The sequence below is a fragment of the Sebastes umbrosus genome, chromosome 1 (genome assembly GCF_015220745.1).
Source record: "Sebastes umbrosus isolate fSebUmb1 chromosome 1, fSebUmb1.pri, whole genome shotgun sequence".
NCBI classification, from domain to species: Eukaryota; Metazoa; Chordata; class Actinopteri; order Perciformes; family Sebastidae; genus Sebastes; species Sebastes umbrosus.
This window is the reverse complement of record NC_051269.1, coordinates 13,817,706-13,830,572: the sequence shown is the minus strand read 5'-3', so window position 1 is coordinate 13,830,572 and position 12,867 is coordinate 13,817,706. Positions and strand designations below refer to the sequence as shown.

At 38.3% G+C, this 12,867-nt stretch overlaps 1 protein-coding gene across 6 annotated transcripts in view; it reads right to left on the bottom strand.

Annotated features, from left to right (window-relative positions):
• The window catches only part of arhgap9 (Rho GTPase activating protein 9), a 49,691-nt gene extending 36,825 nt beyond the window's left edge, over positions 1–12,866 (bottom strand). For 3 of the 6 annotated variants that reach the window (XM_037784761.1, XM_037784788.1, XM_037784792.1), the window contains exons 1-2: positions 12,599–12,823; positions 3,759–3,846 (exon numbers count right to left, since the gene is read on the bottom strand). The gene's annotated coding sequence lies outside the window, so the exon portion shown is untranslated. Of the gene's footprint in view, positions 1–3,758; positions 3,847–12,598 lie in introns of all 6 variants that reach the window. The other 3 variants (XM_037784779.1, XM_037784770.1, XM_037784800.1) reach the window with 3 other exon arrangements.
• Between the last annotated feature and the right edge of the window lies 1 nt (position 12,867).

The window sequence follows — 12,867 nt, the reverse complement described above, 5'->3', positions numbered from 1 at the left end:
ATGACAGTAATATAATTTATTGCAATAATTTCTGGGACAATATATCATCCAATAAAAGTAGTTATCATGACATGCCCATGTATAATATGATTATAATACAATAACTTGTGTGAAGCTTGTCATCACATGATTTAAAGAGAGACTATGTAACTTTTGCTGAATAAAGGCCACTGTGCCGACAGGGAATTGTTTTCCTAATTGACCTAATTGATTCGATGAAGCATACATGAAATGTGAGGCTGGCTCTTACATTTGCAAAATATGTTTAAATAAACATCAAAAAGTTTCAAATTGGTCCGCAGCCGAGTCTTCTGGTGTGTAGGAAGCCTCTTCTTCATTTTTGGAGATGCCCCTACTCACTGTCTTCACTTGCAGTCGGTCACAGGACTGATTACATCTGTGTTTATATTTATGGCAAGCCGGCTGGTGCTATGAGGTGTACAGTATACCTGTGTATGTAACACGTAACTGTGTATCTCAGACGTTAAGGAAGGAAACTGAATACAATGCGGGTGTCTATGTTTGTAATACTGTGCTGTTCTATAATCTATTCATGTGTGTCTTTCCTGTTTATGTGAATTAAAGAATGATTGTGATGCAAGACAAACTTCAAAGTGTAATCTAATCTAAAATAAATGTCACTGAGACCTTGTTCTAGGAAAACTGAAATAATGATAAAGTGCTTGAACATTTTTCTATTGATGAGCTGAATAAGAATTATAATGTAGGTGTGCTTCTAAGAAGTGCAGCTGAACTCAGGAGGGACAGAGGCAAAAGTCAGAGGTACAAGGCGAGCGAGCAAACAGGAAACTGCACCGACACGTCAAGGTTCAACCACAGTTTGGGTCATATCCTCTCCATCTTGCCATTTGTTCTTCTGACAAGAAACATCTCAGGCGGCTTTTGTTACAGCCTGTAACTAAAGTGTTGACAGCCAATAGAGTCTGTTGTGCTTAGATACAGTAAGTGATGCATGAATTACTACCAAGCTGAGCCTTGAAGCAGAGAGTAGTAGTTGTTTTTGGCTTAGCAATCCTACTGCATGGCTTCAGTAATGTGTAATTTACTATTTAGATGGGAGGGGAAGAATTATATCATACCCTGGGTTTACAGAAAGGCCGACATAGCACAAAGCAGTGATGATTCACACGACCTGTACAAGATTTTTATCATGAGTTCATCTCCCCGCACAGACAGGAAGAGCTCTTCTGATACTGTTGCACACCTGTTTGTCTTTTCCTGTCTCTCTTCACTGCTTAAAACACAGAATCAATGAGTGATCCCCAGCTACTGTGGACTCAGCTTTATCTAGCTTTATCCAACCTAATATTTGTTGAGTTAGGACTAAAGTTAGACACAGTTGCTGGGTAGCTTCAATTCACTCACCAGTACAGGTACAAATGTCCTACACAGGCACAGGAGGCTTTATCGTGTCATATGCAAATTAGGCTGTTAATGCAAATCTCTGGTTGTATTATTCAGAGTTTAGGCACTTCAACGATGCTCCCAAAGGGCAACAGCTCAGACTGCTTGCTAGAGGGAGATAGGAAAAGTCAGAAAGGGTGTACTTCTTCCTCACTCCATGACTCAAGATTTCAATTATAGTTCTTGTGTCTGATTCACAACCCAAATGGCTATTTGACTAAAGACAAATAACAATGCTGGCATTATTTTACAATAACATATTCTTCAACCGTGAAAATGAGAAGAAAATGAAAGAACGAATTGGGATGATAACAAATTAGGATCTGCAAAGGGAAAATGAGGCCAGACTGTTTCCATTTGCAGGTCAGATGGTAGTGGAGAGGGCACTGGCGTCACACACCCAAACATACAGAGAGGCCCATATGGTGTCAGAGACAGACACAGGCACCCCGTCATGGCTGTTGAGAGGCAACGATCCATTTGTGCCCAGGGCTTATGTTGTGGTGTCAACAACCCAAATGGAGAGATTGAGGAGAATAGGGCTGCAACTAACAATTATTTTCATTGTCTATTAATCCGTCAGTTATTTTCTTGATTAATCGATTAGTTGTTTGGTCTATAAAATGTCAGAAAATGGTGAAAAATGTGGTGAAAATTAGGTAGAAATCAGTGTTTCCCAAAGCCCAAGATAAATGGACTTGTATTTATATACCGTACCACTTTTCTCGTCTTCCGACCACTAAAGCGCTTTACACTACATGTCAGTATTCACCCATTCACACACACATTCATTAGGGGTGGGAAAAGAAATCGATTCACCTATGTATTGCAATTTTGACATCGATTTTTTTAATGGCAGAATCAATATATTTGCTTCATTTGAGTCTATGCGGAGGTAGAAGAAAGTTATCACTTCTATTGTTGTAGTCAGAGTAACGTGACGTCAGAGTAACGTGACGTCATATCCGTTCCGTATCCATCAACCAAAACAAAACACAGCCGGCTGCAGTGAGCCGAAACGACAAAGCAGAAAACGGCGGAGGGTCTACGTGGATACGACCTTCACCCTCACGTGTTAAAACAAAAGTGGTAAACACTACACCTACAGTTAAGTATGGAAACACTTTGAGTTTCACACATTACCAGCTAGCGATGAACTTGGGCGAAGTTAACACGGTTTTCAAAATAAGGTGTTAACAAAAGGAACTGTATAAACAAAATACATATATGGAAATAAGATTGATTAGATTATATTCACCAGTAATTTAAAACATTACACATCCCCTATAAATTAAAAGAAAATACCACTAATTTGTGAGGGAAATGAATTAATAAATAATGCTTGACAATGAGTGATATATTTGACTTCAGGACATCTCTGACTACATACATGCTGAAAATCAAACATTTTTACTGTATCAATTTAGAAATTGTCCAAAGTAAAAGTCCCTAGAAGTGTATGATTCAACTTTTTCCCATGGTCTAGTGTTAAAAAAGTTAACAAAAATCGCAATAAATCATAATATCAAATTGCAATACTCGTAGAATCGCAAAACATATCGAATTGGCACCCAAGTATCGGGATAGTATCGAATTGGGAGATAGGTGTATCGTCCCAGCCCTAACATTCATACAGTGATGGTAGAGGCTGCCATACAAGGACAACCTGCCCATCAGGATCTAAACTAAATGCTCATTCACACACTGATGGCAGGACCTTCGGGAGCAAATTGTGGTTAAGTATCTTGTCCAAGGACACTTTGACATGTGGACTGGAGGAGCCAGGGATCTAACCACCGATTGGTGGACGACCTGCTCTACTAGACTCTGAGCCACTCTCATCCTCAAATGTCTTGTTTTGTCCACAACTCAAAGATATTCAGTTTACTGTCATAGAGGAGTAAAGAAACCAGAAAATATTTACATTTAAGAAGCTGAAATCAGATAATTTTGACTTGTTTTAAAAAAATGACTTAAGCCGTTTAATCGATTATCAAAATAGTTGGCGATTAATTTAATAGTTGACAACTAATGGATTGATCGTTGGAGCTCTAGAGGAGAAAAACATAGCGGGAATTAATGGAAAGAAATGAGAGCAAAAAAGACAGAGGAGAAGAGGAGTGCTTCATGTTATTTGTCTGTCTGGCTTTGCTCGAGTGCTTTCACTCCAACTTAGACTGTGTGTGCATGCAAGTCAGACTTAGCTGAAGAAATGGAGAGTATACAATTTGTGCATGCATGCATGCAAGAGAGACAGAGAGAGAGACAGAGAGACAGACAGACAGACAGAGAGACAGACAGAGAGAGAGACAGACAGAGCAAGAGCGACTCACCATGGTCCTGAAGTGAGAGAGTTTCTAGTCAACAAGGTCACCAGCTCACTCTACAGTCAAATCCATGCAGGCAGCCCCATCGATAAACCTTAAAAACAAAAACAAAAATGTTTCAAAAGTATTCAAATGTATTTAATCAACTACCCTCCAGCACAATATGAAGAGTCATTGCTGCCCGGCCTGAAAAAGATTAGAGTGCAAACAGAGATGTTGTGAAAAAGGTGGGGCAGAAAACCACTAAAATAGACACAGGCCAGCAGCTCCCTCCTGCAGAAAAATCACACAGTCTCTCTCATGCATGCACACAAACACACACAGTTAATCCAATGCAGTGAAATGATCCTGCTTCCTCATTGAACCCTTCCTAACCCGACCTTCCCCCATTTAGCCAGCATTTTGCCCGAGAGATAAAAACAGAGGAAGTGACAGAGAGAGAGAGAGAGAGTGTCAGCTGGCCATTACCCATTCATGCAAATAAACCACGTTTGAACTTGAGAAAGAGGAACATAGCAAGAGTGAGAAACAGAGAAAGAGAGGTCTTGTGTGCTGTCCAAACAAACACAACCAGCAGCCCAGTTTATTGATTGGGCTATCGATCTATACACAGACCTGGCTGGTCAACACAGTGTCACTGGACATCAGAGATCCACCAAACGGTCAGCACATCATCCACCAAATGGATGTTAGCAGTGAAGCAGAGGATTTTATGCTTGTCTGAATCATCTCAGGATGTGTTTGGTGTTTAACTATTTTTAAAGGGAAGATAATTTAAGTTTTAATAAAAAATGTTTCAAACACCAGAATCATTAGTACGAAGGATGTGATGCTATACTACCAGCATTTTACATTTTCAGTCAAATCAACGATCCTGAAAGACCACTAGATGAAAAATTTCAGGGATTATAGGCCCTCCTGGTGGTTTCACATGTTTTAGTCAACCATTTTCAAAGCATTCATCAATTCTAGATTTACTTCCCAACTTCCAGGCAGTCATGGGTTTCAGCTCTTCCAACAATTATACAAAAATCCAGTTGGAGCTTGCTTGAGATTGATAATCCATCAGTGAACATTTAGTTGCTTAAAAGTTTAAAGATCCCCTCCAGACATGTTTTATATATATGTATATATATATATATATATAAAAATGGTCTGCTTTTGAATAATAATTTGGTTTTAACGCAACAAAAGTTTGATTACCTAGTTAAAAATTCTTAAAATGACATGTATTCCTTCTCCGTCATTACAAATTCAGAATCTATGAATATGCAAATGTTGATTTCAAAAGTTTAACTTAACAAGATGTCTCCTTTTCAGGGTTTGTGGTTTCCAAATCACAAAAAAAAAAAAAAAAAAGAATCACGCTCGTCTATGTCCACGTGTGTTAAAACTCAGATTTAGCACAACGAAAACTTCAGCAGATGAATGTGAAAGAGAAACAGCCGTCTGGTGTCAAACTTTGCACATACATCCTTCTGCACAGTGAAGGTCAAACATCCAAGTGAAGTAATGATGAGCAAAACAGCATTATCATAACATTGTGCAACAGCTGAGAGCAACTTTCTTTGTTGGCATGTTCAAATCGCATCCTTAGAGGGAGGTACAAAAACATATGGTATGCTTTGGAAAAAGCATTAATGTTATCAATAATTGGTTTATAGGCTTAGGCATGCTTGCAAAACCACCTTAAGATAATGTCATCATGACACCCTTGAAAAAACCCCGAGGCTGGAGGACACTGTGAGAGAGAGACGATGAATGCAAATTACCAATAAATGATGTGGTTGGTGGATGAAACGAGCAGATGATGTTTAGAAAGCATAAAGCTGGCTGAGGACAAAGAGCACCTGCGATGATGCCAGAAAAGGGCCCAACCACCACTGCAGCTCCAGATCATTCTGGATTAGTAATATCATAACTACTCTAAAAAGCTCACGCCTCAACTCAAAGACAAGTCCCTGAATGACAAGTTTAGCAGCGCCCACAGAGAGGTTGGTTAAGATGGCAGGGCCGATTAAACTTCACCACTCAGCGGGACGGGGGCGGAGTGAAGGGTGTCGGACGTGGAAAGTTTGGTGTCATATGATCGATATCCATATTCATTCCATACGTTTGAAGTGGAAAGAGGGCAGCTTTAATAATCATGGCTACATGGTCTTCAAAGAGAGATGAGACATGGGGAAGAGGAGTACAGAGTGAGTGAGGAACTTCAAAGGGCTGTTGCGTGCACTCCCACATCCGTATACACACAGCAAACACACACACGTAGACTGTACTGTATTTACATATGAATGTCTATAACCAAGGGGTTCGCAGGAAAATGAGAGAGAAAAGAAGTTGCTCCACATGATACACACTGTTCAGTAACTTTAATCACCACAAAAATGAGTGCAACACTTAAAGCTAACAGGACTGCTGATTTAATATCTGTGTCAGCCAAACAGCTGCTGCTGCTACAGCGACAAGATGAGCCATGCTGCCTGCGCATGATCTCTATTGTTTCACATACAAACAAGCATCCAATGGTTTGTCTGTTTTGAGCCCCAACTTGAAGTCAGGTAAGGCTGCGTGAGGTGAAGCATTGCATCACGTATCCACATCATTATGGGTAAAAGGAGGAGTTGTAACACAGCAGTATGTCTTGGATTAAGCACAGAAGTGCCTTGAAATATTCCTCAAATCAATGCTAAGCCACACCATGAGTTAAAAGACTAAACTACACCTGAAACAGATTAAATGATCACAAAATGAAATCTTATACTTTGAGGAATCAAGATCTTTAATAGTTAATACTTACTTTTAGAAATGAGTAGGTTTGCAACTAACGATTATTTTCATTGTTGATTAATCAGTTGATTATTTTCTCAATTAATCTATTTGCCATCACGGCTGTTGAGAGGCAACTATCCATTTGTGCCAGGGGCGAAGGGCACAGGGCTTATGTTGTGGTGTCAACAACAAAAATGGAGAGAAGGAGGAGAGTAGGGCTGCAACTAACGATTATTTTCATTGTCTACTAATTTGTTGATTATTTTCTCGAATAATCTATTAGTTGTTTGGTCTATAAAATGTCAGAAAATGGTGAAAATGCCTATCAGTGTTTCCCAAAGCCCAAGATGATGTCCTCAAATGTCTTGTTTTGTCCACAATTCACAGATATTCAGTTTACTGTCATAGAGGAGTAAAGAAACCAGAAAATATTCACATTTAAGAAGCTGGGATCAGAGAATTTTGACTTTTTCTTATTTTAAAGAAAAATTATTCTAACCGATTAATCGATTATCAAAATAGTTGATTAATTTAATAGTTGACAACTAATGGATTAATCATTGCAGCTCTAGAAATCAACTCAAGTCAAGTATCTTTTTCTAAATAGCCCCAAATAACCTCTTTGTCTCTCAGAAGGCTTTACAATATGTACACACAACACACTCTATCCTCAGATCCTCAATTCAGACAATAAAAAAAAAACTATAATAAAGACATAAAATAAACCTTCTTGATATTAATAAATCAACTAATTTAAACATTTATCCCTGGCATCAGTTCACTCTCAGCTTGATAAGCAGTTCTACTGAGGACAGCCATGAAGGAGCATTCACTTAGTCTATGGATATACAGTTATAACTACTAGTGCTGATGTCTCTCTCTCCATATGAGACACATGCCTCGAGCCAAAACAGCCTTTCATCCTCCCAAAGCCATGCATTATTGATGATCAGACCAGAGAGAGACACTGAAATACACACTGCTTTTCCCAGTGTGACAGCCAGCTGCCTGTGTGAACGTGTGTATGAATGCATTTATCTCTATGTGTGTGTGTATGTGTGTGTGAGACTAAACAGGTGGGCTGGATTCCTTCAGTCATTAGCTGTGTACATTTTCAGAGAGCCAATCAAAGAGCAGATGATGACAGTAACGCAGCCATTGGCTCACACTCTCTCTACTGTCATCATGACAACAACCTCTGTGACCAACTACCATCTCCAGTGTCTCCAGTATTTGTTTCTTGTTGCACATAACAACACTTCATATGTGTGATGCCATCATTTCAAGCGTTTGCTGACGCAACACTCGTGTTTACAATGAACCCTGCAGCCCACATCGACACATAGCTAACTTCTTCAGAGAGTTCACTTGTATAATATTCAAGTTCTCATTTGAGTATAAACAACAACGAGGCAGACCAGCGTTTGCCAGTTAGGCAACGTAGTGCAGGATTGCTCCGGGGGCATTTTAAACTCTTGAAAGAATTAATTCAAGCATCACATTTTTAATTAGCTCATGCATTTCATAGAAAAAAATGTAGGGTGAAAAATACGCTGCTAGTATACTTCTAGTTAAATAATAAGCTTATTTCAGACATAAGCTTACGAAAAATGTTTCTTATTTCAATAAGCAGCTTTTCTTATGTATGAGGAAATACAGCATAACATATGTCACCCAATGATTTTACTTTTTAAATAGTATTGAGGTAAAACTTTTTTTTTCTTTCCAAGATAATCTTCATGAATGTATTAATATTATAGCACAGGAATTGAGGCTGCAATTAACGATTATTTTTGGTATCTATTAATCTGTGAAAAGCTGATTAACTGTTTAGACTAAAAAGAATCATCATAATTATTTCACAGAGCACAAATTTAATGTTTTGTCCAATTTACAATCCTATAAAAACACAGAAAAGCAGCAAATCTTGCTCATTTGAGAAGTTAGAGCTGGCGAATATTTGGCATTTGCTTAAAAAATGACGTTAAAGATTCACTGATTATCAAACGTTTTGGCAATTTTTTTTTCTGTCAATCATCTAATCGTTTCAGCACTAATAGGAATGATTCATTATTTCAAGAGTTCCACTCAAAATAAGTTGCCAAAATATGGATTTTGCAGTGCGTTCATTTTTCTCTGCAGCAGTCAGAATAAGAAATGTTACAAATATTTATTATTCTTTGTGATATAAACCAAAATAAACAACAATCATATTTTATACACATTTAAGGTGATGTTTGACCAACATGGTGCATGCTGTTGCTAATAGTCATATATCAAGTATCAATTAATGGCAAAAAAAAACAAGGTATTCCTCTTTCCCCATTTTCCCACAATATTCGTCAATTGAAGAAAATAAAATGTCACACAGAAGTCAAGACGGATCTTTTAGAGAATAACAAAATCCAGCTTTGCTCTTCTCTGTCTGGGCTGGTGGGTTGTTGCTGAGCCTGTGGGAATGTGCGGTACATTGATGTTTCTAATGAAGAGCGCTGAGCTCCATTGATCCACCGGGGATGAGAGTGAGCTGTCAAAAGCGATCAGGCAAGTCAAAGACCCACTTTCAGGCCTGTGCAGCTGAAGTGAGCACGATACTGTCGGGGCACAAGGAAGAGCAGCTAAAACCTCCCAAGGCAAACACTATAGAGAAGAGGCACACACGCAGACACAGCTTTGATGCCTTCACGGGGTCAAAGGGGTTATTTGTTCAATAAAGGACCATTACACAAATAACAATAAGCGGTTTGGATGTGTCAGACACTGGAGGAGGTGCTTATCAATTCAAATATTTGGAGCAACTGTTTTTCTGAGAACAACTTTCCTTCTATTTATTTTTCTTAAATTCACTTGATATGTGTGTGCAGAATAGGGCCGTAACTAAAAAAAGGCCATCACAGTTTGAGAGAGTCAAAAGTAGCGTCTTCAAATGTCTTGATTTGTCCAACTAAACCCGAAGATATCCAGTTCACAGTGCTATATGATGAAGAAAAGCGAGAAAATCCTCCCATTTCAGAAGCTGAAACCAGAGAATGTGCAACATTTGTTCACTGCTTCTGCTTGAAAGCGAAACGATTATCAAAATATTTGTCGTCTTTTCATCTGTCGATCAACTAATCATATCATGGACTAATTGTTTCAGCTCTGATGAGAACTCTGTTTCATTTTAAATGATGTGAAACAGTGTGGCCAGTTATCAAATGTGAGCCCTGTCTGACATCATATTTATCATCTTCTCAATTCCTGAGGTGATGTTGTTTATCTTTTATTATGTATAAAAAAGATGTATTAGATGTCTTATCTGTGGAGTGTCCTTGGGTGACTTGAAAGGCGCTTATAAATAAAATGTATATTATTATTATTATTATATTGCCGTACCTTTGCATAGTACAAGCTAGTGAAAGCACTAATCATTGCATAATCATTGCACGGATACTAAAAGTAAATGCGGGATTAGACTGGATTAAAACAGAGCACAGATGTGAGTGTAGGTGGAGCTACTATACTGTACAGCAGTTGTGACATGGTAAGCTGCATTCATACACAGACAATACAGTAGAGTGAGTAAACAGGAGACCAGGGTTAAGCACTAAAAACTGCAGCCTCAAGAATGACCTCAAAGTTAAATCACCACCTCTCTGAATAACTTTCAAGGATCTATTGCAGAGCTTTTGTATTAGACTGCATCAGTTTCAGCTAGGTATACTTAAAATATATTTCTGATATATGTGACAACTTTGGGTCATGAGATTTTTTTTGTAACATAGAAATGAGGCCACGAGGTAACTCTAGGTAAACTAGGTCAACTCTGGTAAAACCAGATTCCATTGGCAGGAAGTTTAAAATGACGACAAGTTAATCACAACTACAGTACCTTAAACAGACTAATGCAATCTGAAGACACAAACCAGTATATGAATACCAAAAGAATAAACAAATATCCATCCGTCAGATCAGATGTGGACGTTTTTTTTGAAGGACAATACATCACAAAACTGCATGCAGAGTCACAATTGTGTTGTGGCTGTCTGTGCAGACACATATCTCCAATCAGTTAGACCAGACTTGCTCAAATACTCCAAAGCAGCAGAATAATCTGACTGGAAACACACCAAGATGTGAAACGCTTCACTCCCTAAATCTGCCTTTGACAACTGCTTCCACAGCAGCAGTCCATGAAGCACACTAGCAATTACAGCGAGCTTGTAACCCTCCTGCTAATACTGCACACATGGTACTTTTAATCAGCAAAAGTTGCAACGGGAGAATAATCTTCCGGGCCTGTGTCGTCACAGGCTGGCAAAAAGGGGGAGCAAATCTCCTGCTTTGCATGGACTTAAGGAAGATTATGAAAAAGCAAAAATGCAATGCGTCAAACTGTTTCCATCACACCGTGTGGTTAACCCGTCCATGCACTTTCTGAGAAACATGTGAGGGCTAAAACTCCCTCGCAGTCGCATGCAAATATTCCTGCACGACAAGTAGTCTGTCATATGTAAAGTGTTGAGGTTAGCAATTCTTATCATTGTGACATTTAATAAATGGGAAATGGAGAAAATGAGGTCATGGAGTCAGCACCATTGTAGTGATGAAATGTGTGAGAATGCATCATCCTCTGTAGGATTATAAATTAAAAGAAAGAATTAAGTGTATTAGATGTCAAAAAGTGTGTATATATTGGGATGGGCTGAACAGGAAAGTCTAAAAAGTGTAAAGAGTTCTTCCACAACAAATAGTTGGAGGAGGTTAAAGTGTTTACAGTGTAAGTGCATGTTGGGTTTATAGCCGTTTGTGGCTCTCGTGCAGCGCCTCAGCTGAGTCTGATTCGTTGTAACTGTAAAGGCTTCATGTGGTTTGACACCATGGTGTGGAAAAATAAGTTGTTTTGTAAAAAGTAGGCTGGCTATTTGAGTTATTGCTAAATGTATGACCTAATTGTGGAGCCAGGACCTATATTGCTATATAGTAGAGTTGCAGCATTTTTGTACAAATTTTACAACAGATGGGAGCATTAATTATGATATATATTTAATTTAATTTTATCCACTAGCAGGGTCTGAAATCAACTTGTTTCACTGCCTGCCACTGTGGCAGGCAAGTTTGTTTTTTTTAAATGAGGTGATAAATGAAGTAATAACATTTTAGATATGATGTCATTCCATGTTCGGATATATTTTACAAAAAAAACAACTTTAGATGCTGCTTATTAAATTCCAGTGTTTGAATTACACTGTAGCTTCCAGAGGAAAACTATTTGTCATTGGTCTCCAACTTTTTTTCACAAACTTTACAATAGATGGGAGCATTAATTATGATATATATTTATTTCAATTTATCCACTAGGCTTAAATGTGCTTTAAAATGAATCAGTCCAAAATGTGTTTTTCAAAATAAAGCATAAACAACAGGGACAGTGAGACCCTGATGAAGACCTATGTTGATCACAACGCTTTGGTCATTTTAAACAATTATTGCCATGTAAAATAAAGGCATTTTAATTTTGTTCAAACACTACTTGGATTGTTTTTGAGGGAGACTTGCATTTTGTACTTTTTTTGAGACCATATTCCATCCGTGCAATGAGCCTTTCACAAGACTGAATAAGGACAATACACCTAAAGGATCCAAAGAGCACCTGTATGTGATTACCACAAAGACTCCATTGTCTTCAAAGTATAAACAACTTCCATAAATGTACAACATGGTGATAATTAAGTAAACAAGAGCATTAAAGCCATGAGATGCGGTTTGACAAGTACTGATAAGAGTTCTGAATGAGTGATTAGTTTGAGTGAGAATAAGAGATTTGATTACAGTCACATGTGGCAGGTGATAAAATACTGTGAATAACAACTTATAAATCTACATCATATTTTAGAGTAGGACTGTTTATCTAATGAATACTTTAAAAATACAAACCATAGTTTATATAGTTGCACTAACAGTAGAATAAAACACCTTGCAGGCAACATTTCCTGCAATGATGATGTGAATGTTCACAGCAGGAAACAAGTTGTCTTACCCAGCAATTCAGCAGAAATCTCATGTTTGCATTCAAGAGACACAACATCACTCACCTTGCAGCGACGTGATGACAGCTCTATTGAGTTGTTTTGGAGTGAACTGCAGAGAGAGAGAGAGAGCAGGAGTTGCGCCTTTTCTGGTGGGATGGAATAAAAATATTGATAACTTCACATCATTTAGATAAACGGAAGCACAGAGAAGAACTCAAATAAACAGTCATACATTGGCACTAAGTTGCCCCGGAGCAGCCCATGATGTTACATCCTCCCTGGCGCTTTAAGCGGATAAAAACTAGCTTTCTATGTGTGGGTTTGGTGGTTTT